Genomic DNA, 19,532 nt, shown 5'->3' with positions numbered 1-19,532 from the left:
CCAGTAAAATGAAACACCAAGTATATACCAAGTAAATGAAACACCAGTAAAATGAAACACACAATATACTTAAGAACCATGTATCCAGTAAAATGAAACACCAAGGATTCCAGTACATAAACAAATTCCAGCTCTTGTTTGCCTTGCTCTGCTCTGTAGCTTGCTTTATTCCCTGTTGCTAACATCTTACTATATTTTTCTTTGTTTGCTCTCTACACAGTGTATCACTTTTACTTGATGTATCTCTTCTGGCATTTACCTCTGACTCACCTTAAATACCAGGCTGCATTTGCCCTCATCACAGTGTACTTCTGGAGCTTGATGCTTATCTTTTCTTCTCCCCCTAAATCTAGTTCTAGATCTTAAGACCCTATGTTAAGGCTATTTCATTCTACAAAAGATAAGTGGGCTTAAAGTTGAATGAAGTTGAACAAAGCCAACCGTACTTACTAAATAAACTTAAGTGGTACCTCATTTCCAAGCAAATCATTTCTTAAATAATGGTGATACTTTCTTAACTTGAAATAATTTAAGTCATTTCCTCTCTTTGAGTCTATTATTCAAAGTCCTCCATCAAATAGCTCTGTGTAGTACAGCTTGGATTTTTTTCCTATGCTTTTCCCAGAAGATAGTTATTTACATAATCCTCAAATGCTTGATTCTTACATTTGTATGTCATTGTCTTCTGTACAATAAACATTTGTAACTATTTCAAAACATCCTTCAGCTTAAGCTCTTTCAATAAGCAATCGAGCATACCCTTATGACATCAGCCATGCGGCCTCACCTATTTCAGAGTGCACATACAGGAGTTTGATTTGTATAGAATTTATATTTTTACATTGTTATAAGGAAAAGTTTCAAGTGTAAGGCTTATCTCCCCTACTGGACTCTAAGCACTAGAAAGAAATCATATATCTTGTCTATATATCTTTGAGTTGCTTGAAAACCTAACATATTACTGATAGAAACATAATAAACATCAACAGTCTTGGCTTTGTAAGGAATTGTTATTGTTGTTGTTTAGTTGCTAAGTCGTGTCCGACTCTTTTGCAATCCTATGGACTGTAGTCTGCCAGTCTCCTCTGTCCCTGAGATCTCCCAAGCAAGAATACTGGAGTGGGTTGCCATTTCCTTCTCCAGGGGATCTTCCCGACCCAGGGATGGAAACTGCAACTCCTACACTGCAGGTGGATTCTTTACTGCTGAACCAATTGGCCTCCTTTTTCATACTTTAATTTTATTTTGAGAACACATTTCTTATTGGTGTATTAAACAAAACTTCTCTGTAGCTAAAGGAGTAAGAACACACTAAAAACTGTTTTACCACCATAAAAAGAAAAATAAAATCTCTCTACATTATGAGAGTATGAATTCAAATGACAAAGAAATGAGATGTGGAATGAAAATAAAATATCACCAGAGAGAGATCAAAGTTTTATTTGTTCTTTTGAAAACATGGAGATGTGGATATTCAAAGTTACTGTCTGAATTGTTGGTCAACATGAGAGAGATTTATTCTTCTCTTTCACATAGAGTGATACTTGACATAGGAGCATATATTTTAAACACCATTTTCAAATGGGCAAGAATCTATGTGTTCACTGATGTGTGTACAGCATAAATGCTTAATTATAACACTAGTTATTGGAAAGCTTTAATAAGAAAAGGAGCAGAGATCAAATCATAAGTTTCTTTTTTGTATCTGTGAGTCTTTCTGTTTTGTATATAAATTCATTTGTATTATTTTTTATATTCCACATATAAGTTATATCATATAATATTTGTCTTTGACTTACTTCACCAAATGTAGTATTCTCTAGGCTCATCCATTTTGCTGCTAACAATAATATCTCATTCTTTTTTATGTCTGAGTAATATTCTGTTGTATATGTATACCACATTTTAATCCAGTTACCTTTTGATAAAAATATGGAATGCTTTAAAAATTTGAATGTCATCTTTGCACAGGGGCCAGGCTAATCTTTTCTGTCTATATTTTTCCAATTTTAATATATGTCCTTTCAAAGCAAACACTAATTAGTCTTTGTTTTTAAATTTTCAGGCGGTTTGTGTCAATGCTGCTTTGATTATTTCCTAAAAAAGAGGAAAAATATAGGTTATTGCTAGATATAACTAGAGATACTACTTGCACTGTCAGAGATCAGATTAGATCAGATCAGTCGCTCAGTCGTGTCCGACTCTTAACGATCCCATGAATCGCAGCACGCCAGGCCTCCCTGTCCATCACCAACTCCCGTAGTTCACCCAGACTCATGTCCAGCGAAGTCAGTGATGCCATCCAGCCATCTTATCCTCTGTCGTCCCATTCTCCTCCTGCCCCCAATTCCTCCCAGCATCAGAGTCTTTTCCAATGAGTCAACTCTTCACATGAGGTGGCCAAAGTACTGGAGTTTCAGCTTTAGCATCATTCCTTCCAAAGAAATCCCAGGGCTGATCTCCTTCAGAATGGACTGGTTGGATCTCTTTGCAGTCCAAGGAACTCTCAAGAGTTTTCTCCAACAGTGTAGTTCAAAAGCATCAACTCTTCAGCGCTCAGCCTTCTTCACAGTCCAACTCTTATATCCATACATGACCACAGGAAAAACCATACCTTTGACTAGACGAACCCTTGTTGGCAAAGTAATGTCTCTGCTTTTGAATATGCTATCTAGATTGGTCATAACTTTGCTTTCAAGGAGCAAGCGTCTTTTAATTTCATGGCTGCAGTCACCATCTGCAGTGATTTTGGAGCCCAGAAAAATAAAGCCTGACACTATTTCCACTGTTTCCCCATCTGATTCCCATGAAGTGATGGGACCGGATGCCATGATCTTCGTTTTCTGAATGTTGAGCTTTAAGCCAACTTTTTCACTCTCCACTTTCACTTTCATCAAGAGGCTTTTGAGTTCCTCTTCACTTTCTGCCATAAGGGTGGTGTCATCTGCATATTTGAGGTTATTGATATTTCTCCCGGCAATCTTGACTCCAGCTTGTGTTTCTTCCATTCCAGCGTTTCTCATGATGTACTCTGCATGTAAGTTAAATAAACAGGGTGACAATATACAGCCTTGACGTACTCCTTTTCCTATTTGGAACCAGTCTGTTGTTCCATGTCCAGTTCTAACTGTTGCTTCCTGACCTGCATACACATTTCTCAAGAGGCAGGTCAGGTGGTCTGGTATTCCAATCTCTTTCAGAATTTTCCACAGTTTATTATGATCCACACAGTCAAAGGCTTTGGCATAGTCAATAAAGCAGAAATAGATGTTTTTCTGGAACTCTCTTGCTTTTTCCATGATCCAGCGGATGTTGGCAATTTGATCTCTGGTTCCTCTGCCTTTTCTAAAACCAGCTTGAACATCAGGAAGTTCACAGTTCACGTATTGCCAAAGCCTGGCTTGCAGAATTTTAAGCAGTACTTTACTAGAGTGTGAGATGAGTGCAATTGTGCGGTAGTTTGAGCATTCTTTGGCATTGCCTTTCTTTGGGATTGGAATGAAAACTGACCTTTTCCAGTCCTGTGGCCACTTCTGAGTTTTCCACATTTGTTGGCATATTGAGTGCAGCACTTTCACAGCATCATCTTTCAGGATTTGGAAGAGCTCCTACTGGAATTCCATCACCTCCACTAGCTTTGTTCGTAGTGATGCTTTCTAAGGCCCACTGGACTTCACATTCCAGGTTGTCTGGCTCTAGGTCAGTGATCACACCATCGTTATTATCTGGGTCGTGAAGATCTTTTTTGTACAGTTTTCTGTGTATTCTTGCCATCTCTTCTTAATATCTTCTGCTTCTGTTAGGTCCATACCATTTCTGTCCTTTATCGAGCCCATCTTTGCATGAAATGTTCCTTTGGTATCTCTGATTTTCTTGAAGAGATCCCTAGTCTTTCCCATTCTGTTGTTTTCCTCTATTTCTTTGCATTGATCGCTGAAGAAGGCTTTCTTATCTCTTCTTGCTGTTCTTTGGAACTCTGCATTCAGATGTTTATATCTTTCCTTTTCTCCTTTGCTTTTCGCTTCTCTTCTTTTCACAGCTATTTGTAAGGCCTCACCAGACAGCCATTTTGCTTTTTTTGCATTTCTTTTCCATGGGGATGGTCTTGATCCCTGTCCCCTGTACAGTGTCACAAACCTCATTCCATAGTTCATCAGGCACTCTATCTATCAGATCTAGTCCCTTAAATCTATTTCTCACTTCCACTGTATAATCATAAGGGATTTGATTTAGGTCATTCCTGAATGGTCTAGTGGTTTTCCCTACTTTCTTCAATTTAAGTCTGAATTTGGCAATAAGGAGTTCATGGTCTGAGCCACAGTCAGCTCCTGGTCTTGTTTTTGCTGACTGTATAGAGCTTCTCCATCTTTGGCTGCAAAGAATACAATCAATCTGATTTCGGTGTTGACCATCGGGTGATGTCCATGTATAGAGTCTTCTCTTGTGTTGTTGGAAGAGGGTGTTTGTTATGACCAGTGTATTTTCTTGGCAAAACTCTATTAGTCTTTGCCCTGCTTCATTCTGGACTCCAAGGCCAAATTTGCCTGTTACTCCAGGTGTTTCTTGACTTCCTACTTTTGCATTCCAGTCCCCTATAATGAAAAGGACATCTTTTTTGGGTGTTAGTTCTAAAAGGTCTTGTAGGTCTTCATAGAACCGTTCAACTTCAGCCTCTTCAGCATTACTGGTTGGGGCATAGACTTGGATTACTGTGATATTGAATGGTTTGCCTTGGAAACGAACAGAGATCTTTCTGTCGTTTTTGAGTAGATATGGCAGAATTGCAGTTCTCTTCCAACTTTCTTACACTGGCCTTTACATCTAACTCCACCCCAAAAGTGGCAACAAAGCAATGAGAAATAAGCATCTGCTCATTTCAATCATGCACAAGCTCATTCACATGCTAGGACATCTGTGTAATATATAAATGAAAGTATAGGGTCTTGCTGCTGGGCTTTGAGAAAAGCAATGCCATTATTGGAGTAAGGCTTCATTTCATTCATTTTAAGAAAGTTTACTTGATTTTATCCTTATAAAACTAATAAGTCTTTGTTCTAAGCATTGGAGTAAAATGTAAAGTAACAAGAGATTATCCAGGCTCTCTCCCAAAAGCTTTCACTATCAATATAGTGTTAGATATGTTTTTTCCAGACTTTCTTTCTAAGCAGATTTTTCTTAGTTTTGATCATATATGTGTAGTGATTTATTCAATTAATATTACAACTTGTTCATAAAATCAGTTTTATCTCCTTGATTCTTCATCTTACATAAATTTCATCATAAACAATATTATCTTACATAATTTTCACTGTGCTTGAGTTAATGTTGTTAAATCTGAGTGATTTAATTCTTTCATCATAGGCTAACTCTTCCCTATTAATTTCTTTTATCCAACTGACTTTTGTCTAATGCACTCAGTTGTAGAAAATTTCAAAATATAATATGATGCAGTATTTATATAAAATTCAGCAGCATATTATTATAAGAAATTATGTGTCTTATTTCTATAGCATCTCTTTCATATTCATTAAATGTGCAGAGATGATGGCAATGCATTTATGTAATTTTGACCTATTACAACATGCCAGTGAAATTGTTTTTTAAGATATTTCATGACACTTATAATTAATTTTACTCAAATTTAGGATATTGATTTTGCTAAAGAACATTGTATTTTACTTTATTTGTGCTCCTGTCTGTCTCTTAAGTAAGATTGCTCATATGTTCTTCCTTGACTGATGTATATCTTAGTTCTCATAACAGATTAGAACTAACTAAAGTTTTAGTAAATTAATTAATTAATGCATTTGTGTAACTTTTATTATGTTGTTTGACTGTATCTACAAAGCCTCTAAAACATATGAAAAATATGTTTGGCTTAAAAAGTAGACAATATTTGTTGCCATGGCAGTTTTCAAATGATAAGCTAAATGTTGAAGTTTTTTCTTGGATACTTTTAAGTTTGCTAGTGTAGTTTTCAGCTACTTGTCAGCTAAAACCTTCAACTAAGATAATATTGTATTTATTTGGATTGTTTGACTTAAGTGTACACTTCAGAAATCTTCCATAGAAATGTTCCTATCTTTAATGTCATCCTTCAAGGAAAATGATTCTGTTTAGAGATCTTCCCCCACTTTATCGGTTCATCACATATTTATTTTTTGCAACACTTTCTTAAAAATACTTATATTGTTTTTTGCTTTGTTTTAGTCACATTCACTTATTTTTATCACATTCATAAGTATAATAAGGCTTACATAGGAGATGGTTATAAAAACTTATCATCTTCATCAGTTTCCTGTGGATCCATTTTCTGTAGAGAAGAAGCAAATTATAAAAATTAATTCCAGGCCATATGCCAGCTTTCAGATTGAAATCAATTAACACACACAAAAAACAGCTGATGGTCTGGACTAGATTGTTTGATTTTGTTGTTGATAATGTCATTCATTTTGTTTTGTTTTCTGGAAGAAAACTAAATGCTAAGTGATGACTAGTCCTTCAAGAACTTTCAAATTTCCAAAGATACCGGCATATTGCCTGCTTTTTTATTGCTACAGTTCTATTCTCCCTGTACCCGCAGGCATGTAAATAACATGAAAAATAATGAGAGGGAAGATTAGGTGTCAGAGGAGGAAGATCTTTGATTTGCACGTGGGAAAACAGATGGGCAAAGATGAAATTAAATTGAACCTGTGTTACAAAATATTATAAGGAGTTATAAATTTTAAGTCATGTGAAATACACTATAGGTATAGCACATATAATAGACATACTATCTACCTAGCAAGGATGATTTTAATTTTATCAAGTTATATCTCAAAGAGAATCTTAGGAAAACTTTAAGAGTGGAAATCACAACTAAAATAATCCATGGTGCTATTCCAATACTATAAAAACATGCATCTGACTAAACAAGCCATTACACATTTCCTCCTAAATTCTTTCCCTTAAACCCAAACAAGCCCCACCTCCAGTTGGACTGATGGTACCCATTCCAAACTGGAGCCTGGTTTGGTAACTCCTTGGCTCTTTGTCGAATTTTCCTTCTTCCCTCTCAAGAGATCTAATGTAAGCTGTTTTCATCTAATTTTTCCTGCTGGCATTTCTTATAGTCATGAAAGTACACCTTTGATAATCCTTTTCTGTAAGTACACATAAATTCTTTATAACACCTCTGTACCCTTTCTGTTCTCCCTTTTCTGGCAGGTTATCTTAGGAAATCACTCCCACTATAAATTATTATAAAATATCTGGATTATGATTGAAAGATAAGACTACTTTTCATGCAAATCATGTTACTAAATACTCATTACGTTTTCTTCCAGACTTCTCTTCATACCACACCCTGTTTCTTGATTAATGGCACCAAGAGATGCCCAATTAATTTTTCCATCTCTCAAACCAGTGAAGGGGAAATCATAAAGGTTCATTCTTCCCCCACCCCAATGATAATAACTAGTAATTGAAACCAAATGTCTATCTCTTTATCACCTCTCATATCCGACCACTTTTCCCCTTCCTTGGAATACTGGATTATAACTTAAGTCAGGCTTTCATCTCTTCTTTCCACCATTTCAATATTTTTTAATTGATCCTGCCTCTTTTGTCACCCCTTTCTTATCTATCCTTAAGATTGTCATCAGGGTAAGATTTTAAGTTGCTAATCAGATCACACCATACTTTTACATACAATTCATCATTAACTTCCCATTCCCCTAAACTTAAACCCCATCTTCTTGGCATGGCACATGAAGGCTACAATAATTGGAAGGCTCGTGTGCCCAGGCTTATTAGAATCCACTCTACATCACACTCTGTGTGTTGTAGCCATCTCAGAATTCATCATGCTGGTTTGCCCCTTCACAGATGTTTTCTCTGCATTTAGTAGACTTCTTACTCTCAGGCCTTGCTTTCTTTGCCTAAGCAATTATATCTAAGATTAATATAACACTACTTCTTATTTGTTTTAATGTTTCCCTTTCTACTTACTAATGTTACATTCTATCATTTTTAATTGCAATTATATACCCTTACAATTATATTCTGGGTTAAATAGGCCGTTGTGAGCTAGCCTAGAAATCTTACCATTATTTGTAAAGTGTTTCAATTAAAACAAAAGCCACAAGTTCCAAATGACTGACTGGAAAGCAAATATTTGGAACATAATCTATTTGTAATTTCATTCCCACTGGTTATAACACCAAATGAAGAAACAAGATCAAATCTCAGAGGAAGACTTTGCTTGCTTGTTAAAACATATGTTTCTAGTGATGTAGGCATGAGAGAATAAAGAAAGGTATATTTCTATTTAATATTAAATTAAATGCCAGATGCTATTTATACACAATAAAAATTCTGGAAACAATAGGGTTTGGCTCTAAGTTTAAAAACTACTACTAGGGAATTAAGCTGGAGAAGGCAATGGCACCCCACTCCAGTACTCTTGACTGGAAAATCCCATGGATGGAGGAGCCTAGTAGGGTGCAGTCCATGGGGTTGCTGAGGGTCGGACATGACTGAGAGACTTCACTTTCACTTTTCACTTTCATGCACTGGAGAAGGAAATGGCAGCCCACTCCAGTGTTCCTGCCTGAGAATCCCAGGGACGGGGGAGCCTGGTGGGCTGCACCCTTGTGTTTCTAATACCCTTCTCCAAATAAAGAAACCAAGGACAATTAGAGAAATGCTTAGTGGACTGATTCTAGGGCTTGGCAGAAAATATACAAGATTATCTTGGAGCATCTTGATATGCTAGAAAGTAAGGAAGTACTCAAAAAACAAACCAACACATGTCATTGATGATTGTATGTCAAGGAGACATACGAGTCAACTGGAAAGTCCAAAACTGGAATAATTTGACCAACAAAATATATAAAGTATAGTGGATTATCACCCAAAGTATAAAACAAATGCCAGTTAGTCCATGATGATATAAATGATTGAGTAAAGAAACAAATGAAAGCATAGACAAATCTCTTGTGCAGTAGAATCCCAGATAATTAATGTAGATTTTTAGCCATCAAGGAAGGGAAGATAACTGCCACTCCTTCATTCCAGGCTGTGCATTGTGACTTTCTTCCACAGTATAATGTGGAAAGTAGGAAACAGAGTAAATCACAGTAGGTAAACCTGACAGAAATCTCTTTAGCCAGGTGAGAAGGTTTATACTAGTAATGATAAATTATGTTGATAAAATATACCTTTGTTATGGTGTAATAAGGATAGCTGTTTACCTCTGTGATTTTCCTCCCAAACCCTATAACATTAGCTTGATAATGGGGAAACTTCAGACAATTCCTAATGAAAGACATTCTGCAGATATCTGACCAATATTCAAAACTGTCAGAGTTATCTAAAACAAAGAAAGTCTGAGAAACTGTTACAGTATAGAGGATCTAAAAAAATATCATGACTAAATATAATGTGGTGTCAGGAATGAGATCCTGGAACAGAAATGGGCATTCAGTAAAAACTAAGAGAATATGAATTAGCTGTGAACTTTAGTAGATCATTTGTGTCGATATTGGTTCCTTAATTTTAACAAATATATAATGCCAACAGGGTGTTAATAATATAGGAAATAGTAAAAGTCTCTTGATTGCAAATTCTATGTATTTTCAAAGAAAATATTTTATACATCCCTCTTGTATTTTTGCATAAAAATAGTGACTTTATATTATGTTTTTGCAAAAAGGAGTTTGTATCATATAAGGTTAAACCTTTCATCCTTTGGGGAAAAAAATTGCATTGGTTTCAGCTGGCACATCCCATTGCCAGTGTTCACACACAGAATGCTCTTTTATGTGATTCTTTTTTACTGGCTCTTGACCATGATTCTCCTGCATATTTAATGTTCTTGGACTAGCTTTCTGATACATTTTAGTGAACAGACACCACTATCTATCTCCCTCAAGTGTTTTTTTAATCACATATTAAGATTACCTTTACCATGCCTACCTGAAGCAATGCATCGTGCCTTTGGATGACAACTCTGAATGGGAGGTTGTGAAAAATTCAGTTGAAATACAACAATTTAAAATTTTCAGCATTTACAGTCTTTCCTATATGTAGAGTCTAGCCATCACAGGCTATTTACTTTAAAGCAATAGTATGACTTTTTTTTCTTGTTACATTATTTAAAATATTTGCAACATAGATTGACAAAGAACAAATCACTACTCTATTAAGTAGCAAGAGTGTGTGAATGGCCTCAAGGGGAATTTGAAAATCTTGACATAATGAGATATAAAGTAGAATTGATTGGTAGGGAGCCAAGACTGATGCCCTCACTACCATGACATTTAGGTTGGAAGATATCTGTAGTTTCCTTCCATCTGACTCAACAGATGGGCACACTAAAAGATTTGTGCACATAGTGGGTGAGTGTGTGTGTGTGTGTGTGTTTGTATAAACTAGACTGTCTAGCATATTGAATGCAATTCTTTATTAGAAACGTTGTGCATAACATTTTAAAAGCAGTATGTGTTTTACTGATATACATTTGGAATGTTTAAAATGTGATCTGGGGGCCACCATCCCAAACTAGATTTGGGAGATACCCTTAGAACCATGTAATCAACCTTTAAGTCAGCATCATTTTTTTTTTAAATCCGTCATCATTTCTTTATATTTAGTGAAAGTGTTAGTTGCTCAGTCCTGTCTGACTCTTTGTGACCCCCCTGGGCTATAGCCTGCCAGTCTCCTCTGATCATGGAATTCTCCAGGCAAGAATACTGGAGTGGGTTGCCATTCCCTTCTCCAGGGGATCTTCCCAACCCAGGGATTGAAACTGGGTCTCCTGCACTGCAGGCAGGAGACTGTGTTTATTTAGAGTGGTCACTTTTTGTGGTTATCATCATATCCAGTTAATAAGGGATGTGATTGAAATTCTGTACATGTCTTGGTACCAATACCCTTTTTAGTCTCTCACTCCTGGAGAGGACTATCTTCCCCTTTATCACTCTTAGTCTTACCAGGCAGAGGCACTATGCCTTCCAGGTAAGGTCACTAGCCAAAACCTTATGTTTCCACCCTGTTTTTTAAATTTTGCTCCTCCTACTCACATCCATACTCTGCCCCAGGTATGTCATCTCTAGTCCTCCTGTTCTGAGCATCTATTATTTCTAGTATCCTCCTGTCCATTTAATCCTAGCTAGTCCTCTGGTTGTGGTAGTGGTTTAGTTGAGAAGTCATGTCCAACTCTTGCATCCCATGGACTGTAGCCTGACAGACTCCTCTGTCCATGGGATTTCCCAGGCAAGAATATTGGAGTGGGTTGCCATTTCCTTCTCCAAGGGATCTTCCTGACCAGGGTTTGAACCCAGATCTCCTGCATTATAGTCAGATTCTTTACTGACTGAGCCACCAGGGAAGCCCTAGTCCTCAACTCATCTAGTAGAAGCAAGTCCTCTACTCATTTTCTGCTCATAAACCTCAGAGCTTTGGAGGAAGATACTCTAACCCCACAGGATACTGAAGAAGAAAGTAGAAAAGTGGGATTTGCCCTTCAAAATGAAAGCATGCGAGTGACAACTCCACGTATGCAAGAAATAGAAGACACACTGGATGCAGAACTGTAGAGAAAAGACTATTCCATGGCCTAGAATCACGATGCATGAGAGAGATCATGCCCAGGATATAAGAAGGGCAGAGAAGTAGATGTTATTTCCAAATTTACTTAATCTTAAAAGGTACCTTGCCCCTTTGTTAAAATGTAGATTCAGATACTCTACCCTAAGTTCAGCAAATCATAATCCTGTGAGGAAGGGGTCTAGAAATCTGATTTTTAAAGTTCCAGAGTGCTACTTAAGATTGGTTAATTTTGAAAAACCCTGGATAAATTGGTGGTAAGCTCACAGAGACATAAAATGTCAAGAGAACTAGTGAGCAGGGACAATGGTCTTCCTCATCCCACAATATGGGATAATTGGGCTAAAAGCAGGGGTAAGTGCAGAGTCCTAATGCACAGAGTGCTGTGGCTTCCTTAATGAGCCTGCATTAACTCTGCTGGCTGCAAATACTTCTCAGTAAAATAGAAGTAAAATGGCTTTTCCAATAAGACTACCAAGATTTTGTTAAATATGTTTAACCATTAAGGAAAACATGTGGGATGTTTACTTCATCTGAAGCAATCATTTGCTATTAGTATTTAGCCATAACTTTATTCTCTTTTTTGTTCAGAATTTCTCAACCTGTGGCAGGACACTTGGAAATATTGTTTGAATGGCATATACAGCAATCACAAGATTTCCATCAATTTTAGAACAAAGCCAATAATTTATGCTTTAGAGATTACCAATATATTTTCAGAGAATCATCCTAGACTCCTGTTCATTACTGATAAAATTAAAACAGTACAATTTACCTAAATTTTTTTATAAAAATAATACATATTTCATATTAGCACTAAAATGTCTCATACCAATGGTATGTAAAGCTGCTGTCCCTATTTTAACCTAAAGACTAGCACTAGAGGAAAATAATTTGCTTATTCATCATGTTTTATTGATTTTTTTTTCAACTAGATTTATAATTTGAATCATTGAAAGAGAAAAGTGTGGACAAGGGCAATTCATAATTAAAGAACTTTTTATAACTTGTTTTGTAGTATCTACTGATTTGATTGCCGCTTCTCCAATAAAGATTCTGTTTCTCATTCAGTGTACACAAAGATTAATTGTAATCAAAGCATTTTTATCATCTTATTCTTTAAAATGTTGATACTTTTCTTAGTAAAAAAATGAATAGCTGTTTGAAATTTAAAAATAGCATTTTATGAAGAATAGGGGACAAATGAATCAGTATATCACAATGTTTTTCCTTTTTATGAAAAGATGACTTAATTTTTAACATTCAATTCAGAAAATTCACAAAGGGATAAGCAGAAGGGAGATTTGTGTATGTTCCACTGGTTACTAGAAAAAAATTTACTTCCACATATTTTCTTTAGGCACCTAATTAACATTCTATTTAGTCTAATCCCTTTGAAAATTTGTTAACAACTATATTCTTTGTTTCCTCCCTCAGTGATATTTAAAAATAAAATATCTTTCTTAACTCAATGCATAAAGGAGAAATCCCTTGATTATTCAGTATTTTCATTATTTCCTTGAGTAGGACTGAGAAATGTTATTTGCTAAGAAAGAATTCAAGGTTCTAGAAGACTCTTGGAATGGAACTGTCTTTTAACATAAACCTGCTGTCCCAAGAAGACTCAAAAAGACATCAACATCTGCAACAATTGTTATTAAATATTCCTTCACTGATTCTCTAATTCAAGATATTTTTTATTTTATATTAGAGTATAATTAACAATGTGTTAGTTTCAGGTATACAGCAAAATGATTCAGTTATACATACACATGTATTGATTTAGTTTTCAAATTCTTTTCCCATTTAGCTAATTACAGAATATTGAGCAGAGTTCCCTGTGCATAGGACCTTGTTGGTTTTCTATTTTAAATACGGCAATGCATACACGTTGGGCTTCCTTAGTGACTCAGACTGTAAAGGATCTGCCTGTGATGTAGGAGAGTGGGATTCAGTCCCTGGGTTAGGAAGATCCCCTGGAGAAGGGAATGGCAACCCACTCCAGTATTCTTGCCTGGAAAATTCCATGGCCAGAGAAGCCTGATCAGGTACAGTCCACGGGGCTGCAAAGAGTTGGACAGGACTGAGCAACTAACATACACACATACATGTCAGTCCCAAATTCCCAATCTCACCCTCTCCTTGACTTTTCCCTTATGGTAGCCATAAGTTCATTTCCTAAGTCTTCGAGTCTCTTTCTGTTTTGTAAATAAATTCACGTGTATCCTTTTTTTGTTGTTAGGTGCTGCATTTAAGTGATATATTTGTCTTTCTCACTTACTTCACTTACCTCTGACTTACTATACTGCTTCACTTGGTATGATAATCTCCAGGTCCATCCATATTGCTGCAGATGACACTATTTCAAAATGTTTGTAATGGCCAAGTAATATTCCATTGTGTATATGTACCACATCTTCTTTATCCATTCATCTGTCGATGGACATCTAGGTTTCTTCCATGTCTTGGCTACTGTGAACAGCATTATAGTGAATATTTTGGGTGCATGTATCCTTTAGAACCATGTTTTGTTTTGTTTTGTTTTTTTTCTGTATGTATGCCCAGGAGTGTGATTGCTGGATAATATGGTAGCTCTATTTTTAGATTTTTAAGGAAACCCCATACTGTTTTCCATAGTGGCTATACCAATTTACATTCCTACCAATAGTGTTGGAGGAAACGCTTTCCATCTCCAGCATTTAGTTTTTGTAGACTTTTTGGTGGTGGACATTCTAACTGGTATGAAGTGATATCTCATTGTAGTTTTGATTTGTATTTCTCTAATAATTAGTGATATTGAACATTTTTTTCATGTGCCTCTTGGCCATCAGTATGTCTTCTTTGAAGAAATATACATGACACAAACAAAATGATAGATACATTTTCCAGATGGTGGTGAAGGTTATCATAACTCAAAATACACTTGTCTTAAATTACAGTTTTATATGTAATTTCATAATTATACATACTATGATGCATTTAAATGTCTAAGTAGAGGAAGGATGCATTATTAACAATAAATTTTATGTTTAGGTGAGTTAATCATTTGTGATTTTGATTGACTTATATTTTATGTACAGCAACAATACATCATTACACAATGGACTGTAGAAGAATAATGTGAAGATAATTTGATTGTTTCAGTAGGTAAGTGCTTTGGTCATATGTCTGTAGGGTGATTCCAAGATAAATACCCAGTTTCTTGATGAAATTCTAAATAAACCTTTAAAGTCTGAAAAGAAAAATAGCATCAAAAGGTATCCAATCCAATAATTTTACTGGTTTCCCATTTATGTTGTGAACTGACTTTTGGGGAAAGAATTTCATACTTCTTGCCTTCTCTTGCTCAGGTCTTCTTCATACCTCAACCTACTAGTGTGCTAAAACAGGTTTGGTGGTAACAAAAGTTAGCTCCTAATTTGCAAAACCCAGTAGGTTCTCTGTGGTCTCATCTCCCTTGTCCTCTGTAGTATTGTTGCTGCTGACTCAGGTCTTCTTGAAATGTTCTCTTCTTTTGTGTACATAGTATTAATATTTCCCTCAATCTGATTTCATCTCCTCAGTACTCTCCAGGGTTTTAGTCAAGGTTCTTTTTTCTCCTTATTTTATAATCCTCTTTTAAAAAAAAATGTAGTATAGTTGATTTGCAATATTATATTAGTTTCAGGTGTACAGCAAACATATACTCTTATACAATCACACATATGGTCATGGTCTGTATGCTAGCTGCTGCTGCTGCTAAGTTGCTCGTGTCCAACTCTGCGCGATTGCTTCAGTCATGATTCCAAGGCAAGAACACTGGAGTGGATTGCCATTTCCTTCTCCAATCCCAGTGAAAAGACGGCAGCCCACTCTTCGAGACCCCAGGCTCCCCATCCATGGGATTCAGGCAAGAGTAAGAACACTGGAGTGGATTGGCTCCAAATTTCCTTGGCATTTCATTTCTTTCCCAATGCAAAGAACATTGAAAAGTGAAAGTGATCCCAAATCGCTCACCCTTTCACAGCCACACTGTTTTGAGTCCTGAATAATTTGTGTCTCTTTAATGGCGTCAACATCCATCCATATCTTCAAGAATTCCCATAATGTTCTTTTAGATTTCCGCCTCCCTTACACTACATTAGATTTGTCATAAATTCCAGTTAATTCCCACTCCAGAATATCTCAAGGTATGAAGACTAAGAGTCAGGGTAAAATAAAAGACAGTTAGAATGTGTAATCGTGGTAGAAAAGGAAAAGGAGGAGACAGATTAGACACAATTCTCTTTCTATTCCACTGTCCCTCCTTGGTTAAAATTCAAGTATGTCTCCATATTTCTTACTGGATAATATTAAAAACTGCTAATGAGGCATGATCTTATCCAATTATTTTCTTAAATGCCCTACATATTTCCCTTGTTGAATGTCATTTTATTCACGAGTACATCTTCTATACTACGGTGCCTTTGTTTATTCCACTTTCTTTCTCTGCAATGTCTTTCTGTTTTATTTTCTTCTGTAAACTCCACCTGTGTCCACTAATTCTTTCCCTGGAACCTCCTGTGACAGCCCACAAGTACCATTACCTCTTCTGTGCTTCCAGGACTTTTGCTGGTCTCTTGCAGTCCCTTCTTCGCTAGACAAAGCTTCCTTCCCCATCTGTCTATCTGCAAGCTTTGACCTCTTCAAGGGTGGAGACTGTTAGACACTTAGTACATATTCATCCAGAAAACTGATACTAAATAATAAGTGAGTGATTTCCTTAAAGAATATTCACATTTTGTAATTATAGGGGATATTAATTGGTTCTTCAAATTATTTTATATCAATAATGGACAGACCAAATTTTCTCATGTTTAGTCCCAGTTATATATTTCTTACTTCTTGCTGAATAATCTGATTATGACATTTGGTGCTCATTAAATCACACAGGGGCTTCCCCAGTAGCTCAGCAGGTAACGAATTCACCTGCAATGCAGGAGACATAGGAGAGGCGGTTTCGATTCCTGGGCCTGGAAGATCCTCTGGAGAAGAAAATGGCAGCCTATTCCAGTATCCTTTGCTGAAAAATCCCATGGACATGGGAGCCTGGCAGGCTTCAGTTAAAGGGTCTCAAAGAGTCAGCCATGACTGAATGACTTAAGCACGCATAGTCACATAGATCATAACAAATAGAAAAGGCTCAATAAAACTTCACTGGGAATGTGGTCATCATAAGGGGGACTCCGCGCTTCTATTCAGTGCAGGCTATTAGAGCTGTAATGTTAACAGTATAAGAGTATTTGCTGGTTCAGTCAACACATGCTTACTGAGAACCTGAAACAGGTATAATATGCACAATATAAATTAAAATGATTTATCTTCTAAAAAATCTTTCCTAGTATTTAGTTAATAACTTCTAAACAGGGAACAATCTGGTATTGCTAACACAGGAATTGAGTGAGTGCAGAGCAGGTGAATGGAGAGCAGGACTCCATTGTTGCATGCTCCTGGAGCACTTTATAGGACTCTATGGGCAATTCTGGTTTCTTTTTGTCCTTTGAAGATCCTCTCTGTGAATCCAGTCATTTAAATCCAACCCTATAACACTCCTGGGACGGGAGGGCAAACAGGAGAGAAACACCCTTCAAACAGAGGCTCACACCCTCTAGAGACACTTGAGATAGAAAAGGAGATAATTGCCTACTTCTCTGTTCTACCTTGGAGAAGGCAATGGCAACCCACTTCAGTACTCTTGCCTGGAAAATCCCATGGATGGAGGAGCCTGGTGGGCTACAGTCCATGAGGTCACTGGGACTCGGACACGACTGGGCGACTTCACTTTCACTTTTCACTTTTATGCATTGGAGAAGGAAATGGCAACCCACTCCAGTGTTCTTGACTGGAGAATCCCAGGGACGGGGGAGCCTGGTGGGCTGCCATCTATGGGGTCGCACAGGGTCGGACACGACTGAAGCGACTTAGCAGCAGCAGCTGTTCTACCTAAGCCCATTTGAATGAAATGAGAAGAAAGAATCATTTTTATATGATTATACAAAGATGAATCATTTCCTACTTTCTTTTGTAACTGTGATGGAAGCAGCAAGGAGCTGAGTCTAATGAGAAAGATGGCTGGTCCACATCCCAGAAGATCTCAGTTCCAATACTGTGGCCTTAGGCAAGTCTAAGTCTCTTCTGAAGGTTCTCACAGTTTCTTTGTATAATGATGCAATGCATATGGTATCCCAGAAAGCACATCCCTACTCTTATGAGTTTCCTTTGCCAGCTAATTACAAGAAAGATTACCAAGGGTACCATGAAACATCATGGGACAATTTCTACACTGACTCAAAGAAGTGGTAGTTTGAAAGGAGGTCATTTCATTTGTAGACAAAGAGAAGATAGAGTTTTTTTTACTCAAAAATACTGCTACTACTATTGTGCTTTAGATAAAGGATTTGCTGTATCACCAGGAAACAATGTGAAACTTCTTTGGATAAAAAATTAGGATTTTTAAATGTAAAAATTTTATAATATATATAAATTTAAAGCACTTCTAAGCAACCATATATAAATGATTTTTGAGTGTAATGTATAGATAAGGCCATACTTTTTAAGTGCTTAAGTTATAAAGTAAATATAGGAAGATATAATAAGCTTCACAATGAACAACAGTTTACAAATTTATTTTAGCAATTCATCTTTAGCAATGATACAAAAGATGAAGTCCCTTGTTATAAATACTCGAGAAGGGACTGAAATCCACAGTTATTTCCCTTCAAGTGCTATGTTGTTAAAGTTTTATTGACCCTGCCTTTCATGGACTTAAAAGCTCTTGTGCCATATTCAGGGAAGCAAATTAGCTGCTGCCTGTTCATCTCATATTGGAGGATATCTTCAAGCTAGATCTATGAACAATAAACAATTGGATGAGAAAAAAAGGAAAGTGAACCAAATATTTTGTTGGGAACAATGTATTCATAAAAATGATAGAGGAAGATAAAGCCAACAATTGTTAAAAATCAGCTGATCACACTGCTTTCTATATGGGCACAGCTGGAGTCCATGCTAAGATAGAAGTCAATTCTTAAATGTGAATCAGTCTAATTCTGAAGAAGTCTTCAGTAGTGATTTGAGACATAGTTATTACACAAAATAACCAATTACAATTGCTTTCACACTGCTATCCTGTTCTTTTTTTCCCCCAAAATCCTTACCAATTTCCAGAGGCCAGGGTTGGGATAAGTGGATGTACAACCCCTGCATTTCAATTTCGTTTGCAGAGTAATAGCTAACTACTTCCTATCTGAGAAGTTTCATCTCGACTATAAAAGCACAGAAATGGTATATATAGTGTATTCCAAGGTTCATTTACTACTTTAGGATGAAGCAATGTAACAGAATGCTCCAAAAGAAAAAGACCCATAGTTGAATATGGGGATAAGTCACTGCAGAGTTAGCTGAGATGTTTGATTTTGAAAAGCTCATAATACCTTTAGTCGTTTTGCTGGATATTGTGCAGATATTTCAAAATAGTACACTTCACTTTGCCAGGTTCAAAATGTTCACTGGCATAATTTGTGATCTGGAGTTTGCTGAATGCATGTAAGAGCTGAGACAAATTGGCAGAAAGAAGATATTGGCAAAACTTTGTATGCAATTCCTAGAAACTAGAGAGCTGTGTGACTAGTATACAGAATGATTTTTGGTCATAATGTTTTAGTACCAGACTGAGTCATTTAGCATCTACTCCCTCAATTTATCCATAAAGAAATTAAGGCTCAAAGAAGTTAAGTGACTTGTCTGAAGTCAAATGGGTTCAGAATCAGAATGTAATCTAAATTTTCAGATTCAAAACCAAGTACTATTAATATATTGAGCATCTTACCTACTGCATGCCAAGTCACTTCAGTCATGTCTTACTCTTTGCAGTCCTGTGGACTGGAGCCTACCAGGCTCCTCTCTACATGGGATTCTCCAGG

The 19,532-nt window shown here is 36.5% G+C and overlaps 1 protein-coding gene and 1 non-coding gene across 2 annotated transcripts in view; one reads left to right on the top strand and one right to left on the bottom strand.

Moving 5' to 3' along the window:
* ZNF804B (zinc finger protein 804B) overlaps positions 1 to 19,532 on the top strand; it is a 563,350-nt gene that overhangs the window by 245,150 nt on the left and 298,668 nt on the right. The gene's annotated exons all lie outside the window — the stretch shown is intronic.
* On the bottom strand, positions 1,927 to 2,035 carry LOC138987709 (U6 spliceosomal RNA). Its single transcript, XR_011464088.1, has one exon. It is a non-coding gene; the product is annotated as a U6 spliceosomal RNA (small nuclear RNA).

The sequence above is a fragment of the Bos mutus genome, chromosome 4, assembly GCF_027580195.1.
Source record: "Bos mutus isolate GX-2022 chromosome 4, NWIPB_WYAK_1.1, whole genome shotgun sequence".
In the NCBI taxonomy this organism is placed as follows: Eukaryota; Metazoa; Chordata; class Mammalia; order Artiodactyla; family Bovidae; genus Bos; species Bos mutus.
The sequence above is the reverse complement of the archived record's forward strand: the minus strand, read 5'-3'. Positions and strand labels throughout refer to the sequence as shown.